Raw genomic sequence first — 19,625 nt, forward strand, 5'->3', positions numbered from 1 at the left:
TTCCTGACTCTGAAGTCTGGCTTGCATATCAGCAAGCAACTGCTGCCAGTTCTCAGGGACTGACGGAGGGTTCTAGCCCTGTTCATCATCTCTAGCCTCGACCCCAGTGTCGACTATTCATATTGATCGCATTGGAAGAATAATTATCCCAAGTTTATCTACAATCAACGACTCGACTGGTCAGGCAATGATAACAGGCTCATATTCATTCCATGGTCCAACACCAATATCCAGGCCACAATGCACAATCACGACATAAACAGGAATTTAAAAAGTTATTCACCTATAGTAGCAATGCTAATAAGCATGCCCTAACATATTCTCATAGCAGTCAAGGGCCATTCCCCATCAGTATATCTCATGCTCCCTATTAATCATGCAGATAAAGCATTTATATTTCATGTAAACATTCAAGCATACAGTCACATATTTGGCTACCAAACCCTAGATCGAGCTTGTCTTTAGCAATGAGTGTACATGCCTAGCCAGTCTTTAGGAACCCTTAAACCTAGATGGCTCTAATACCAATCTATAATGCCCTCAATAATCAAGAACATTACACTGTGTGTTTAAAATAGTGTAGGACTTACTAATCAAGTTGTTTGAACATAAATAAGATTCTAAAGTCAACTGACAGGTTAAGGTTAAAAGATTTTGATCATAAATGGTTAATTTTCATTAAAACAATGTTTAATACATGGGATCCCAAAAACAGGAGTTACATGGCAAATACAACTCTCAAAGACTGCTACAATAAAAGCTAGTATAATGGAAAAATACAGTTTAAAGCTCTAATTCCTGTAAAATTCCCTCGGCCGTGGCTGTCGAGCAGCTGAAAATGTACACTCCACCCCCAGAGCTCTCTAACTCATGGTTGGTCCAACTTTCCTTTGCCTTTACCTGCACCACATAGCACCTGTGAGCCAAGGCCCAGCAAGAAAACCATAATCAACAAGCATAGATACCAACAAGAGCATATAATCAACTTTAATCCAATCAGTTCAATTAATCAACAGAATATAGATTTAAACCTAGACAATAATAAACATATACTTTCAAACATATATCTCGATCAGTAATACAAGCAATTAGGTGTCGGCGCCCTTAGGCCGAGCCCTCTGGTTATTTAGCTTATCCTGGCTCGCTTAGGTCGAGCTGCGTTCACTACGCTCATCATCAGCCCCGACACCCTTAATTCGTACTTTCATATTGCACATAACAACCATACAATTATAGAATACATATGTTCAATTACAGGGAATCTCTGTCCCAAACACAACCACACGGGTGTAGTTTTCTTACCTCGAATCCTGAGCGATAGATAAAGAGCAGTCCCGAGCACGATCCTCAGTCCTGAGCCTTAACAGTAATCCTAGTCACAATCAACAATGGATAACGATCAAACTCTAATTCAATTAAATGTTTTGGAAAAAAGTTCTAGCCTCTGGGACCTCAAATTCTACTAAATCGGGTAGAGAATTTGTCCCGAGCGCTTAGGCTTAAATCCCCGAGCCTCCCTGATCCTAAAAACTAACCTAGGCCAAAACTGTCTAGGTGGGCCGCGACCTGGCCCTAAGGGTCGCAGCGCACCTCAAGTCAGAGGTGTAGCCTATGCATATGGGGGGAGGTAGGCTACGACTTGCCCCCTAAGGTCGCGGCATGCCCTCAAAACAGTAGGCCCTCCCAGGGCCTTCTAGGCATGCAGGACGCGGCACGCCCCTGCATACCCAGAAATCCCTGGGTTTCCAGCGTGTTTACCCAACCTTCAGCCCCAAAAATCCAACCTTAACATGTATCCTAGCCAAAACTAGGTTCAGATACGAGTCTAGGACTCTTAATCATATAACTTAAGCATAAAACACCCAAAAATTCTACTGAAACTACCATCTCAATTAAGCTATAAATCATTACTCAAAAACCCAATCAAATTCATCCTAATCATCTAAATACCCAGCAAAACAGAAATAGGATCCTTACCTTAGTTTGAAGCCTCCATCTTCAGTGATCATTTAATTTTTCCTAGCTTTAATTTCCCTTGGTTCTCAGCTCAAATCCTTCAGTTTAACTCCTTGAGTTTCCTTAGCTTTAAGGCATAAGAGAGGGGGAGAGAGAGAGATTTGAGAGTCTTCCTGTGGTAATTTTGATCTCTTCCTAAGTTTTCCACTGAATTAATCAGCCTTATCCCCTAACCAAAAGACCAATATTCCCTTGACTCTAACCCAGCCCTCTAATTACTTCTAAGGGGTATAACGGTCATTTTCCTGATTCCCGCTAATTCCTCAAGTCATCCTACCAATTTGTAATTAATCCCGACATGCCCCATTAATTACCAAATACTTACTCGTTACTTAATAAATCCCAAATATACACTGACCTTTCCAAAATACCCCTAAGCTCACCCCGAGCCGGGTATTATTCTCTGCTGTGACTATTTCACTAACCTATTCACTAGGATCGTCCCGAGCCGTATACTACAAATATATTCACATAATAATGTGGTCTAAGCCATTTAACACATATAATCACGTTTATGCCCTTAACATGCCAAAATTATAGATATGCCCTTATAATCAATAAAGGGATCGCATGCATATCTAATACTCATAAACATTCATATAAACATATTCACATCATCATATATATCATGCATGCCACATAATCACGTATTTAAATCACATACATATCCAATTATGTCCTCCCGGTACGCTAATCAAGGCATTAAACCCTATTAGCATTTTTGGGTCATTACAGCTAGTATGGTCCACTAGTATTATGAATACATGTGACCTAGATCCGGGTTACTAGTGTAGTAGGACACTTTAGTGGAGGTACTTTTCATGTTGAAAGTATGTAGAACTTGACCAGATGTGATTTAATGATACTAGTTTAAATATTATTTCGTAGTTTTATAAAACACATCAACTGATGATCATAAACAAACTGATCTTAATCCTGAAGTTACTATGAATTCCTATATATGTCACTTGATCCTTTGATTCATGTGTTACGGTTTGTCAAAATGATCAGGATAAGAAGTATTGCTTCGGGGACTCAATGATGTTTATGGCTTGGGACATAGCTTAACATATATGGAATATATACCTTCTTATAGATTAAATGATAATTCCTTATTGGGTTGGCTTTTAGAACTGAAAAGTTATTGACGTCAAATTCATAATCAGATTATGAATTAACCTTCACTAGTAAAGTCAATGGTACACTAGGAATCAAGATATAACGGTAATTTTATTTCCATTTAATTAAGAATCATCAATAGAGGATAATTTGTATGTAATGACTATATCAATGGACACTTTATGGTTACAATAAAGTACTTAGTAAATATATGTCTTTAATTATCAAGAGTTCAGTTGCATATTTATAGTGGAATAATCATGAGATTAATAAATATGATTATTGAATCAAATAGTTTTGGTTAATAATCTTTTATTTATTGGAGCTTGTAATTATTGGTCCATAGTTCCCCGAGGAAACTCTATAAACACTAATCAAGGTAAGAGTTGATACAAGGGTTACACTGTGAATGGACTATTTGAGAGAATATTTATTTTTTGGGATAAATGTGCAATTATGTGATAATTGAAGTTGCACAATTTATTATTGCATTTGTGCAATTTCAAAATTGTGTAGAAATAAAATAAATTGATTTTAATCAATTATTTTATTTAACTCTGAATAAATAAATAGGGATGGTCAAAATTAGTTTTGATTAACATATTTATTTAATTAATAATAAGATGATAATGGAAATTCAAATTTTGAATTTTGAATTTTGAAATTTGAAATTTAAGTTGTTATTTTTTTCCTTAAAAAGATGATACCTTATTTGGATATCTAATTATTAATCAATTAAAATAAAAACACATGAAAAAACAAAATCTCATTTTCCAGGGGTAGGCCACATGCATAGGGCTTGGACTGCTCTATGCATCATTTGATGTTATCAGATATTGGTTTTTTATTTTTATTTTTAATTAATTAAATAAATATTTTAAAAGGGGTTTTAAAATGGAATGTTAAATTTTTGTCTATTATCATTATTATTATTATTATTATTATTATTATTATTATTATTATTATTATTATTATTATTATAAAAGATGATTGATTTTCTTTATTATTATTATTATGGTAATAATGCTTATATATTCTATATGATAGAAAATAGAAACAACAAGTCTGAAAAAAAAAAAAAGGTTTTTTACAGAAAAGAAAAACTATCATCTTTTTCACAAAGAAAAAGCATTTACTCTCTAGCCTATAATCAAAATTCTCATGTGTTGAGAATACTTTTGATTCAAAAAATTGATCCTTGTTCTCTATGTGCCCGCCCACATTTTGAGTTGTAGAGAATGTCTTGGAAGATCTAGGTGTGAGTACTCTAGCAAGGATATGAAGATCGAAATATATACGAAAAGATTCAAGGATTCTTGATAGGCTACAAGAGGTAAATAGTTTCGTATTATTTTTTTATATTCATATTATATATTTATTAACATATTGCATATTAAAGGATCCTCATATAAAGATTGTTTATATGAAAATTTTTGTTGTATAACATTACCACAATTTTTGCTGCGCACTAGGAACCGTTCCTAACAATTGGTACCAGAGCCATCTTTAATCCATACATATGTTATAATTACTGTGTGGATGTCATATGCATTTTTATATTATGTGTAATATATGAATGGATGGATGTTTGTGTATGAATAGTTTATATTCTTAAGGGTTGGTATTCATGGTGTTTTTGGGTTAGGAAAAGTTCTTAATTTTTCTAGATATACAAAAATTTTAAGCCATTATGGGGCATAGGAATTTTGTATTTTTTTTTAATTTTGGAAAAATTTTGTAATGGCCCGAGCCCTGAGCACAAACCTTGAGGCTCGAGCCGCTTCCCCTGTAGCCTAGCACATGCCTGCGCACCTCAGCGACCTTGCGCTTGTAAACCCAGCGCACACCTACGCGCCCTAGCGCCCCTACGCACCTCCAGCTGCGCCACTGCCACCTCCATCCGTCGACCACCATTGACACACCCATTAGGGTTTGTGTCTTGAAAACCCTGATGGATGTGTAATTATCCATTTGGGCATGTTTATGCCCAATATAATTAAAAGTGTTTTAATTATAAATTTTGAATTAATTGTGGTGAGTCCAAATGCCTCAATAACTTGTTGGGTATTAAAACCCAAAGTTTGATTATTTTAAATTGTTTAAAATAATTAAAATATTATTTAATTCAAAACGGTTTATCCAAATGGTAATGACCCAAAGACTAAAAGTGAAGATCCAAGATCAAAGGAGTCGCTATGTATTAATCCTTAGTTAGTTTAATTATTTTTTGTGTATTTTTTGCAAGTGTTGTAATTTTCTAAAAATACCCAAAACACCCAACCCACATTTATTTATTTACTTGAACATGATTAAATTGATTAATAATTTATCATGCATAATAACATGCCATACATACTACCCACATAGTACATATTAAGCATGCAATTTTTTTAGAAACATGCTTAGGATTGATTATATATTTTTTATTTGATAACTCATATAATTAATTTAGTATTAATTAGTTAAGATGGTAAAAGAATTTGAAGTTGTTTATTTTCTTATTTAATAAAATTATTTTATTGAATAAAATGGTATTCTATTTAAATGGCAAAATAAAATATAGGGCACGATTATTTATTTTGCGTAATTGGATTAGTATTTATTAGAATATCATTTGGGAAAATTAATTTAATTAGTTTTACAACCTAATTGAAAAATATTGATTTTGAGAAAAACATAAATGTTAAAATAGTGAGTGGGAGAGAGAATTATGACAATAAGTCTCATGGTCTCCATTATTGATTGAGCATTGAAAGGCATAGGAAGGGCCTCGTGTCGCCTCCATTTGCGACCTCCCTAAGGAAAAGCTTCCAAATATGTTTATTTTATCTCAAGGTTGACTTCTCGTATGAATAAGATTAGTGATGTATTTCAAGTTTAACTGACCCTAAGGCACACTCTTGAGTTAAGTCGTTGATCGAAAAATAATGGGCTACATCCCGAAGGTGTGTCTAGGCTTTCGAGCGCGACTAGTGCATCTTGACCAAACTAACGGTAATTAATAAGTCAAAAGAGAAAAATGAGTTTTTAAGTTTTCACTTATGGAGATGAGATCTTGTCTCAAGATTAATTTGTGATTAGTCTGACCTACCCTACGTTGGTCCATTAATTTTCAAATTAATCTATCGTGGACTAGTAATTAAATTTTTATGTGTTATTTTATGTGTTGCAATCATGCATCATATTTACTATTCCAAATATAAAATGATATTTATTATATGCATTAATTCATTATATTTTATTTATTTAATTTTCAGCAATATGTCCAATCCAAACCCTGTAACTACTTTACTTGCTAATGAGAAATTGACTGGTGATAACTACATGAAATGGAAATCAAACATGAACATTGTTTTGATATGTGAAAACCACAAGTTTTTCCTTAATGAGGAATGTCCTGAGGTTCCTGCTATCACTGCTGCCAAAACTGCTAGAGAGAAATATGACAGTTGGATCTTATCTAACAATAATGTCAAATGTTATATGCTTGCTAGTATGAGTGATGTGCTCGGAAAGAAGTTTGAAATTGTGTAAATAGCCTATGAGATTTGGGAATCTGTACAAGGCATGTTTGGCCAGCAATCTAATAAGTGCAGACATAATGCTACTAGAAGCTTCATGAATATGAAAATTAGGAAAAAAAATTATGTCAGAGAACATGTCCTAGACATGATGAATATATTGCACGATGCAGAAATCCATGGAGCGACCATTGAGGAAAGTACTCAAGTAAGTGTGATACTTGAATCTCTCACACCAGCTTTTGCAGCATTCACTACCAGCTATGTTATGAACAAGTTGGAGTACAATATGACCCAATTGTTGAATAAGTTGCAAACTTTTGAATCTCTAAACAAAAGTTTCACTAAGGTTGAGGAGGAAAATGTTGCTGAAACCAAGCCTTCATCTTCACATTGTAATTTAAAGAAAAGGAACGGTGGCCAAGGAAGGGACAAGAAAATGAACAAACAACCAGAGAAAACCAACAAGTTTTCCAAGAAGAATAATTATGCAAAAAACTCCAAAAAGAAGGCACCGAAGGAGCATGCTTTCATTGTGGAGTTGACGGTCATTGGAAAAGGAATTTTCCTAAGTACCTAGCTGAACTGAAAGACAAAAAGAAGGGTAAATTTGATTTACATGTTTTAGAATCTTGTTTAGTAAAAGGTGATTTTTCATCTAGGATAGTTGATTCCGGAGCCACTAACCATGTTTGTTTTTCTTCGCAGATTCTTAGTACTTCAAGGAAGTTATCTCATGGAGAGGTGACCATGAGAGTTGGAAGTGGTCAGGAGATCTTGGCAGTTGAAGTTGGAAAAGCTCGCCTAGATTTTGATAATAATAAATTTATTGTGTTGGATAATATTTATTTTATTCTTGGATTTACTAGAAATTTAACTTCCTTATCAAAATTGCATGAACAAGGTTTTAATGTTTCTTTTATTAATAATTCGATTATTATTTCGAAATATGGTTTTGACTTTTGTTCTACAAAGTCTGAAGGTGGACTTTACAAGTTTGAATCCAATGTCGAGCATGTTTATAATTCTGAATTATTTAAAACTGCAATTCCTAGATCTATTAAAAGATAAAAGACAGATTCTGATAGTGAAACATATCTATAGAATTTGAGATTGGGACATATTGGTCTAGACAGAATAAATAGACTAACAAAGGATGGTCCTTTAAGAGAACTATCTATTGGTTCTCTCCCAGTCTGTGAATCCTGCCTAGAAGGTAAAATGACCAAGAGATCTTTCCTGCTAAAGGTTCAAGAGCCACAGAACCACTTCAACTTGTACATACGAACGTTTGTGGTCCACTAAATGTCCAAGCTAGAGGAGGTTATGAATATTTTGTCACTTTCATTGACAATTATTCAAGATATGGTTACCTATACTTAATGCAAATGAAATCTGAAACCTATGATAAGTTTAGGGAATTCCGAGCAAAAGCTGAAAAGCAATTAGGTAAATCACTGAAAGTACTTCAATCAGATCGAGGTGGGGAGTACTTAGATTATGAATTTGAGGACCATTTGCATGAGCATGGAATTCAATCCCAACACATTGCACCTGGAACGCCACAACATAATGGTGTTTTAGAAAGACGAAACAGAACCTTATTATATATGGTTAGATCGATGATTAGTTTCATTCATTGCCTTTGACATTCTGGGGTTATGCAATAAAATGTGCTGTAATATCCGTTTTCCCGGAAGGGCAATTTCGTAATTTTTCCCATTTTGTGCATCCTTGTCATTTTTTTTTCTTTTCCTTTGATGGATTATTGGATATGTATGACTTCCAATGGAAATAAAATTCATGGTTTCTCATGTTTGAGTTTTTGTGGAATCACAACATGAGAATAATGTCAAGTGAATAAATAATGGCTCGGGTTAAGTTATTTTATTTATTTAAAAATTATAATAGTAATTATTATTATTATTATTATTATGAGCATAATAGTAATAATAATATGCTTGAAATTATTTTATCTTATTATGTGTAATTTTTTGGTTTGCCATAATATTAAATATTAGAATTTGTGAAAAGACCATAATACCCTCAAGTTTGGGATTGGTTCAAGGGGCATTTTAGAGACTTTATTTCTTCTGTTTTAACATGATTAAATATTCATAAAATTGATTAAATTTTCGAAATTTAACTGATAATATCAGTTGTGGAACTTAGTCAATTTATTTTATTTTTTTTAAAGAAAAAAATAATAATAAATTCCTTGAAAAGAGGATTTTACCACTTCAAACGCTAATTTATTTTTTTAAACCTATTTCTAAAACGTGTTACCATGATAATCTGATGGAGAAATCGTGGGATTATTAAGGGAATCAAAGGATTGAAGAGAGAGAGTGTTATTATCGTTTTTTTTTTAAGAGAAGAAATTTTTTTGAGTTCTTGCACTTGGGAAAAATCTGGGCAGTAATGAACATTATAGAATCATTCTAGGGGAGGAAATAAACATTTTGAGTGTGATAAATACATTTATAAAGCCTCGGATTGTGATTCACCATTTTTATCCAAGAAAATGCATATTCTTGGATAATTTTGGATTTAAGTGGGTTCAAGAGTGTATGGTGTGCGTGGTTGGTGATAAACAAGCTTAGGGGACTCCAATAATCGGTTTTGACGTGAAGAAATGGGCTGAAATGGTCTAGAGCAAGAAAAACTAATTTTGAGCTCCATTTTTGGCGATACACCGGACTTGGAGAAGAAGACTTCGAAACAAGGGGTTACGGACATCTTTTTGGGCTGGGGTCTATTGATTTGAAGTTCTAGACATAAGGGGATCATTTTCCAAGCAAGAGAAGGATTGGAAAGCAGCAAAACTCAGCCATAGAGTCGCCGTCGCCGGAGAAGAAGACAAAACCGGTGATATTTCCGGCGAACCCGATCTGGGTGTTTACTGATGTGTTTTTTTTTGTTTTTCAATCTTAAAAATTAGTACATTAATTTTAGAGCATTTTCCAACTGGTTTCATATTTTTCTGATTTTTCTTTGAATTATTATGATTTATTGAAGTTTAAATAAATATTAATTATGAAAAATATTTTTATTGTTCAGAAAAATATGATGTTATGCTTCAATGATATCTGCATGTTTTAGAATGGGTTTGTACATTTAGATTTAAGTTTTGATCGTATTTGATAATTTTCTTCAATTATTTACTTTTAAATGTGTGATTTAAGAAAATAAATGTGGAAAATTATTTAAAGTATTCTGAAAATTCTGAGAATTTTTTTATATGTTTAAAATGAGATTCTAAGGCTCTCTGTAATTTTATTTCGAATTTGTATCATTTATGTAATTTTCATGATTTATTTGTTCTGAACCTTAGATAATTTTTGTGTGTTACTGTAGGGTGTAGAAACCGATCTGTATAGTTAGATTCTATTTTTAATCAGTAATTAATTTTTCTTTAATTAATTAGTTTTTCTATAAAATTAATTAAGAAAATTAGTTATTTTGCCCAGAAAATTCTAAAATAATTTTATAAGTTTATTTTTGAATTTTAAACAGTTCTGTATGTTAGTTTGATTTTTGGGCTTGGTTGTGTATTTATTTATATTATTTGGGTTTTATTTGAGAAATTGAGGAAAAATAATTTATAAATGTTAAAAATTATTTTTCTGGTCGTATATGAGAATTTGCTGATTATTTAGGGTTCTGGAAAAGTTATTTATTAAATTTTGTTGTCATATGATAATTTTTATAAAATTATTGAGTCTTTAATGTAATTATGATATTAAAGGGTATTTTGGTACTTTTCACATAAAAAGTAATTATATGAATTCATGCGATATGTTAGAAACATCATTGTTTGTGTATGTGACATGATGGTTTGAACCTTTTGTGAAAAATTGTTTTAATTTACGTGTCATGAATGTTAAAATGGCATAGTTAAATTATTTCGATAATTAAGGTTTCGAAATAAAACCTTAACGCCTATTTTATTTTTCCTAAATTTTCGCTGTGTAATTGGACGTCTAGGAGCTAGCGGTCATCGAGGTGACGCAGCGAGTGGTTTGAGACACGTCAGCGGAAAACGCACTGTTTAAGGTAAGAAGAGTGGACATCTGCGCACAAGGTGTACGTTATGCGTACAACCTTGTTTTCTTATTTGATTAATTATGTAATTATTTTGTGACTTGAATTGTTGCATTAGGTTGACTAGCATGAGGATAGTGCTAGGGATTTTAGTTAGTAGACATGCTTAGATGATAGAGTAGGCGTGCTACTAGATTTTAGCTGCTTGTGTGAGTATAGCACTTGCAGGAATTATCTTGGGTGTGTATAACTCAGGATAATAGGATGCCACCACAGAACTGCCGAGTGTGAGTACAGCGCAGGCAGGGCAACGATGTCTCGAGGGAACGACCGAGTGTGAGTACAGCGCAGGCTAGACTATGTGCCACCGTGGGAATGCCGAGTGTGAGTACAGCGCAGGCAAGGCAGATTACATTTCATGTCCGATCTACATGACTTGTTAGTATTTATGTGTGTGAGTGTAACACACATTATGTTAGTGTGATATGGTGTTTATATATCGCACGATGATTATTATGCTTAAGATGTTTATTTATGTTTAGTTGAAAGTTTATGTTTTCTGGTTTGGGGAGTTATGTCCTACATAGCTCTTCTTACTGGGCGTTAGCTCACGGGTACTATGTGTGCAGGTAAAGGCAAAGCAAAGCAGTGAGTGGTGCGGGCTCGAGGCATGGACGTAACATGTTAGAGGCTGGGCTCCAGTTATTTTATGTTTTTAGAAATAAATGTTATGTTTTTAAAATTTTCAGACTTGAATGGTTATTTTCTTTATGTTTTTGTTATTAAACCTAGCGTCCAACATTTTTATTTTTAAATAATGAGATCTCATTATCTGTTTAAATTTTAAATAAATATTTTTGTTAGTGTCTTAAAGTATTTATTGTTTATTATTTTTAAATGGACTCCCTAAGTAACGTCTCGGGAAATCGTGGCGTTACATGTGCTCCATAAATACTCAATGTTGTTAGGAACGAGTTTCCTAATGCGCAGTGGAAAGGTGGTGGGGTTGGCCCAGTGTACAACAAAAATTTTGTAACATATTTAAACTACCTTTAAATATGTGGATCCATTAATATACATACATTAATCATAAACAAGTTAAGAATAGAAATCATACCTCTTGAAGCCTATCAAGTGTCATTGCTATCTTTTCGTAATAAGAACGATCTTCCTATCCAAGCTGCTCCTAGGTACTCACACCAAGATCTTCCACGGCGTTCTCTACACCTCAAGAAGTGTGTGGGCACTTAGAGAATGAATGATAGTTTTTTTGTGATTCTACTTGATGTACTCAACACATGAGATCAAGAGAATAGGCCTGAGAATTGGTTCTTTATTTTTCAGGGAGAGAAAAATATCGTTCTATTTTTCACAGAGCGAATAAACTTAGTTGTCTGAGATATCTTAGTTATTTGTATATTTTTTGATTAGTCATACTTAAAAGAAAATATTAAAATTTTAAAAATAAATATGCAACCAACTTACAATTTACTTTTTAATTAATTAATTATTTTATTAATGAAAATATCCAAAAACTAATTTTTTTGAATTATCCATTAATTAATTAATTAATTAAAAATGAAAATCCTATTCCTGGAAAAATAGCAGTACATGCCACACACAGTCCATGGACTGTGTGTGCACGTGTACCATCCCTATTTTTAGGGATATTTGATTTTTCTTTTTTTATTTAATTATTTATTCAAACTACTTTGTCAAGTAAGACCTAACAACCTGATAACTAATTCAAATTTAAATTAAATATCTTCTTAAGTAATTATCAAATATAATTAATTATTTGAATAAATATTAATCTTTTAAATTCAAATCCAATTTGAACTTATCAGATTATTGTCCCCCACTCAAATAAATATATTTAATTAATTCTACCAATTAATTAAACCCAATATTTTTTAAAATAAATATTTAATTTATTATAATTTCGAAAATTATAATTAATTAATTATTTAATTAAATTTCAAATTTAATTTAATTATTTAATAATTTCAAATTTTAAATATTAATTAATTTTGTTAACTATAACTAATTTGTAATTAATTAATTAATCACTATTATCATATAATTGCATATTTGGCCCGAAGAACAAGTGTCTTCTTAAATATGTCTTTAAACTATTTTTCCCTTTATATCAACTCTTACCTTGAATAGTGTTGATAGAGCTGCTATGGGGACCTATGGACCTATAATTTCAAGCTCTAATAAATTTGAGATTATTAATTAAACTATTTAATTAAATAATCTTAATCTATTAATCTCATGATTATTCCACTATAAATATGAGACTGCACTCTTGTAATTATAGACATTTTATTTACTGAGTACTTTATAATTATAAAGTGTCCATTGATATAATCATTGCATACAAATTGACCCTCTAATAATGGTTCATAATTAATCGGGAATAAAATTACCGTTTTACCCTTTTAATTATCTCTTGTTTCCTTAAGTACCATTGGCTTTACTAGTGAAGGTTAATTCATAACTAAATTATGAATTTGAGCTCAATAACTTTTCAGTCCCAAAAGTCAACCCTTAAGAGAACCATTATTCAATCTCTTATGAGAAGGCATAGATTCCATATATGTATACTATGTCCCCAGCCATCTACATTAATGAGTTCCCAAAACAAAAGTTTCTAGCCTAATCATTCTGACAGACCCTAACGAGTGAATCAAATAACTCATATAACATAAACAGGAGTTCATAGTAACATCATGATTAAGATCTATTTGTATATGATCATCTGTTGATATATTTAATTAATACTTCGAAACAGTATTTAACTAAGTATTAATAAATATATCTTGTCCAATTCTATATATTCTCTAATATATAAAGCACCTCCACTAAAGTGTCCGACCACACTAGTGATCCGGATCTAGATCACATGTATTCATAATACTAGTGGACCGTACTTGCAGTAATTAATCTAAAGATTCCATAACTTTATTTTACTGCAAACTATTCAAGTTCATCTATCTCAAACACAATCCTCCCGTACCAATACGTGTATGAGATCACATATATGAAGTTAGGAATTTTTCTGATATTTACATAATATTATCACTAAATAATATAGTCCATAAAACATATGCATAACAAATTCAATTTATTTATTTATTTCATAAAACAATGTCTACTACATATGCTTTCAGGGCACAATTCCCAACAATCTCCCACTTGCCCTAAAGCAAATGAGGCATCTCTCTCATTCCCATGTTTCTTACATGCTCCTCAAAAGATTTTATGGATAAAGTCTTTGTGAAAGGATCTGCAAGATTATGCTCTAAAGCTATCTTCATAACTGCAACATCTCCGTAATGAACTATCTCTCTTAGCAAGTGATACTTCCTCTCGATGTGCTTTATCCTCTTGTGACTTCGTGGTTCCTTTGAGTTAGCTACTGCCCCACTGTTGTCACAGTATAGGACTAGTGGCTTATGCATATCTGGTACAACTTCCATATCGGAATAGAACTTTTTGAGCCACACAGCCTCCTTAGCTGCTTCACAAGCCGCTATATACTCGGCTTCCATGGTGGAGTCTGCAATGCTGGTTTGTTTAATATTTCGTCGGACTACCACTCCTCCTCCAAGAATAAACACTGATCCAGAAGTCGATTTCTGACTATCCCTACTGCATAACAAATGCCAGGTCTTGTACACAACATGGCGTACATCAGACTGCCTACTGCTGAGGCATAGGGATACTGTCTCATGTCTTCCTCTTTCTGAGGTGTTTTGGGACACTGCTCCTTGGAAAAGAATACTCCAGAATGGGTTTTCATATTACCCTTTTTGGAGTTTTGCATATTAAAGTGTTCTAGCACCTTATCAATATAAGTTGCTTTAGACAGCGCCAAAGTTTTGTTTTGTCTATCTCTAAGAATCTTAATGCCCATAACATACTTGGCTTCTCCCAAATCTTTCATTTGGAATTGTTCAGCTAACCAGTTCTTTACCAATGATAATGATGTTACGTAATTTCCAATCAATAATATATAATCAACATAAAGAACGAGGAATACTACCACACCATCTTTAATTTGTTTATAGACACAAGGTTCGTCAACGTTTTGTTCAAAACCAAAAGTTTTAATTGTGTCATCAAATCTAAGATTCCAAGATCTAGAAGCTTGTTTGAGTCCATAAATGGACCTAAGAAGCTTGCAAACCTTTTGCTCTTGACCTTTTAATTCGAACCCTTCTGGTTGAGACATGTAAATGTTTTCGTCAAAGTAGCCATTCAAAAAGTTGTTTTGACATCCATTTGCAAATCTCATAATCCATGCATGCAGCTATGGACAAGATTATATGAATGGATTTTAGCATGGCTACAGGAGAAAAGGTTTCTTCATAGTCAACCCCTTCTTTATGTGTGTAATCTTTTGCTACAAGCCTTACTTTGAGAGTCTCTACTTTCCCATCTGCTCCTCTTTTCTTCTTGAATATCCACTTGCTGTTAGGAAAATATAAATTTGCCTCAATGGAAATAGTAAGAAATTACAACTCTAGACAATATATTACAAATAAATATTGATTGATTGAATAAGGTTACAACTCTATAACTAAAAATACAAATAAACTAAAAAAGAAGAAGAAGAGAAGAAGAATAGAATAGTGAAAACACAACTCAAAGAAAAATGTTACAAGTAAAGTAAAATGTTTTGAAATAAAGATAAGAAGATTACAACTCAAAACAAAAAATACAAATAAACAAAAGAGAAGAATATGAAGATGAAGAGAAATAGAATAGAAAGAAAGAACAAACAAAATAAATAGAAGCAGCTCTCACTCACACTACCAAAGTGAAGAGTGTTGGGGATTACCAACTTGAACAAGGTTTGAAACCTTTGTCCAAAAGCTTATTTCCCCCTAACTCAAACACTAAGGGATCTCTCATAGATTATAGGAAATACATTCTGGAATTATCAAGACTCAAGGTGTTCCTAGCCAAGTGCTCTAATGGATAGAAATGTTGTGTCTTACAAGTGAGCTATAGGCTCCTATTTATAGAGTTTAGAGACACCTTTTGAATTTCAAATTCCACCAACCCCCATGGTTGTTACCAATGTTTAATTGGATTAATATGGAATTAAAAAAGAGATTTGGGAGTTATTTTGGTTTTTTGAGCCGTTCAACAAAGATTGAAAAAACTGAAAAATTGGTTAGTTTTTGGCCTGTGGCCGTGGCCAGAGACATTAGTGGCCGTGGCCACTAGTCTCTGTCCCACAGGCTGCAGCCACCAACATTCAGTGGCTGTGACCACCGACCAATTTCAGCACAAAAAATGTGTTGTTTTTCCAAACGGTTCCAAACCTTCCCAAATGATTTTGTAACTCCCAAAACATATTATTGGGGTTAAAATCATATCTCTAACATCCATATCACATATGGCTTTATGAAATTCATCTCAATATTGTGTAACAACAATCTTACACAATAAAGGGTAATATTTGGAAGTTACAAATTTGTAACACCAAATATGTTACATTATTTGGATATATCTCATATATCTAAATATTGTAACTCTCTATTATATGTTACAATATGTGACACACTTTGTCACATTTATTTAATCTAAAACATTATATTATAATATAATATTACATTATATTATAAAATAATATAACACTTGCAACTAATGGGTTTGATATTCTCAGGTGGCTCTTCAAGAACCCAGATAGAATTGGAATACATCGATTCCAATTCTTGGTTCATGGCTTCTTGCCATTTGTCCTTGTCAGAATCATTCACTGCATCTTTAAATGTCAATGGATTGTCTATGTTTGTGTCAGACACAAGCATTTGAACTTCGGTTTCATAGCGTGTGGGTTGTTAAATAACCCTCCCACTACGACGAGATCCTCTACTATTCTGACTAGTGTTAGGAGTGTGTCCTAAAAGCATGTAAAGACATTTTTTTTTCTGTGAATAAATAAATATCAATGGTTTATTATTATTTTTATATTTAGATTGTTAAATTATTATTTGAATAATTTTGTAAGTATCATAAAAATTCCATATTCATTATTGAGGATGTGATCTTGTACTAGTACGAGAGAATTAAGATCACATGAATGAATAAAAATAGTCAACAACAACAAATTAAAGTTATGGAATTCTTTAATTGGAGTTGTAAGTACGGTTTACTGAGTATCATAATGATACAAATAATCTAGATTCAGATTATTGATGTGGAAAGACATCTCGGTAAAGGTGCTTTATATAATATGATTATATACGACATGGACCGATATGAATTGAAGTCTTTATCCAAAAACCATTTAACAATGGAGACTTGTAATTCATATCATAACTGATGATCATTTATAGATCAACCTAAATCCTGAGTGTTCATGAACTCTTGTTCATGTTTATTAAATCTTTTGATTCATTCGTTAAGTTTTCTTCAAAGAATGAGGCTAATGACTTTTGTTTTGGAGATTTAATATCATGGATGGCTGGGAATATGTATCAACAATACAGAATCTAATCTTTCCTAACAGATCGTATATTAGTTCCCTTAAGGGTTAATTCTGGAACTGAATGATTTTGAGCTCAAATATATAATTAGATTATAGATTAATTATTCACTAGTGAATTAATGGTACTTAAGGAATAAGAAGTAAATTAGAAAGGTAAAATGGTAATTCTTCTATTCTAATTTATGAATTAATTAATTAGAGGGTTGAACTATTGTAAGATGTTTATATCAATGGACGACTTAAGAAAAGATTTATGTAAAAGTATATCTATAACATAAAGAGGGCAATTCTGAATTTATAGTAGAGTAATATCAGAATTAATAAATTAACTATTATAATTAAAGAGTTTAATTATTTAGTTTATTTATTGGAGCTTAATGTTATAGGTCTATGGTCCCTAAAATGGCTCAAACAATCACTGGCAAAGGTAAACACAAAAAATGGGCAAAAAGGACTTATGTGATAAGTAAAATATTTTTCTATGTATCAAACATAATTATTGTTTAATTATGTGTAATTAATTAATTGAGAATTAATTAATTATTTGATTTAACAAAAATATAATTAATTTATTTTTGGAATTTTTGGTATTTAAATAATAATAACAATTAGGAAAAATCACATGTCATCACAGGCATGTGGTACACGTGTAGCACAGTGCACAGTCACTGTGCTACATGCATAAGATAGTGTGTTCAGTCTCTTGATTTCACAATTTTAGTTATTTAAATATTAAATAAATAATGAGATATTTTAATATGATTAAAATATTATTATTTAAACAAAAATCTAATAACTGATCAATTATTTTGAATTTGTTTAAAATAAAAAATCTTTTAATATATTGGATATATTAAATATAGGATATCAGTTTTACAGAACGTAACTTTTCAGGGATAGAAAAATATCTAGAAATCTCTCTCAGAGAAAGAGAACAATGACATAATCAAAAGTCATTGTTCTTCACAAAACCTAGGTCCAAACTTTATCAGATCTCATGTGTTGAGTACATCTGATAAATAGTTTTTTGCCTATTATTTGTATAGTGAACCCACACTCGTTCTTTGTGTGCTGAGAACATTTTGGAAGATCTTGGTGTGAGATCTCAAGGATTTAGCCATACAAAAAGATAGCAGCAAGGAAGGACCTGAGGTATTTTTTCTATTCTGGTCTTTGATTCAATATATATATATATGTATGTGAAGAAGTAGATCTAGAAATATTTTGGGATTAAACTGACAATTTGATTGTTGTTCCGCTGTGTATAATCTCTGATTTGATCAATAAAAACCAACAACTAGAACTAGCAGTTTCCTCTTGCCGTTTTTCATTGGTTGTTGCTGGTGACTTTGCAACTTCATTCGAGACCATCTCCTCCATAACAACCTTACTGTGAGGTTTGTGGTTATTAGCATAGTCATGCTCAAGAAAAGTTGCATTTTTCGATACGAATGTTTTATTTTCTTTTGTACTATAGAAAATTCCACCTCTAGTCTCTTTGGAATATCCCACAAACATGTACACTTCAGAGCGTGATTCCAACTTTCCGGTCTTTCCTTTAAGCATGTGTGCAGGACACCCCCAAATTAAAAAATGGTGTAAACTAGGTTTACAACCATTCCATAATTCTATGGGTGTCTTTTGGATAGACTTAGATGGAGCAACATTCAATATGTATAGAGCACATTGAATCGCATAGCCCCAGAATGACAGTGGTAATGATGAGAAACTCCTCATTGATCTAACCATATCTAATAATGTTCTGTTCCGTCTGTCTGAAACACCATTTTTTTGTGGCGTTCCAGGTGCTGTGAGTTGGGATTGAATGCCATGCTCACGCGGATGGTCCTCGAATTCAAAATCCAAGTACTCTCCTCCACGATCAGATCGAAGAGCTTTTAGTGATTTACCTAATTAATTTTCAGCTTCTGCATGAAATTCTTTGAACTTTCCAAAATTTTCAAATTTTCTTTACATTAAGTATAGGTAACCATATCTTGAATAATTGTCAATAGAAGTGACGAATGTGGATGCCGAAAATCCACAAAGAAAAATATATGGTCCCGTGGTGACATAAATAAGGGTTTGTGAATCTGGATGCTGAAAATTCTAGTTGCACGAGGCTCCCCCCTTGTGCCCTCCAAACCATAGGATTGCGAAGGAAATGGCGAAGCCCGACCTTGCGCCTTGTGCTAAAAGCCTCGCGATAGCACCAAGCGAGGCATGGTCTCGAGCCACAGGCCCCTGCCTCGCCTCAATGCTTCACGTGCGCAACAGGCCCCCATCTCGCACCTTGCAGGCCTCGTGAGAGATAGCCTTACATCAGAAGCCTCGCCTTGCGCCAAGGGTGTCGCAAGGCCATCTCGTGCACCCCATCTCGCACCTTGCAAGCCTCGCGAGGGACAACCTAGCATCCA

This window comes from Humulus lupulus, chromosome 3 (assembly GCF_963169125.1).
Source record: "Humulus lupulus chromosome 3, drHumLupu1.1, whole genome shotgun sequence".
NCBI classification, from domain to species: domain Eukaryota; kingdom Viridiplantae; phylum Streptophyta; class Magnoliopsida; order Rosales; family Cannabaceae; genus Humulus; species Humulus lupulus.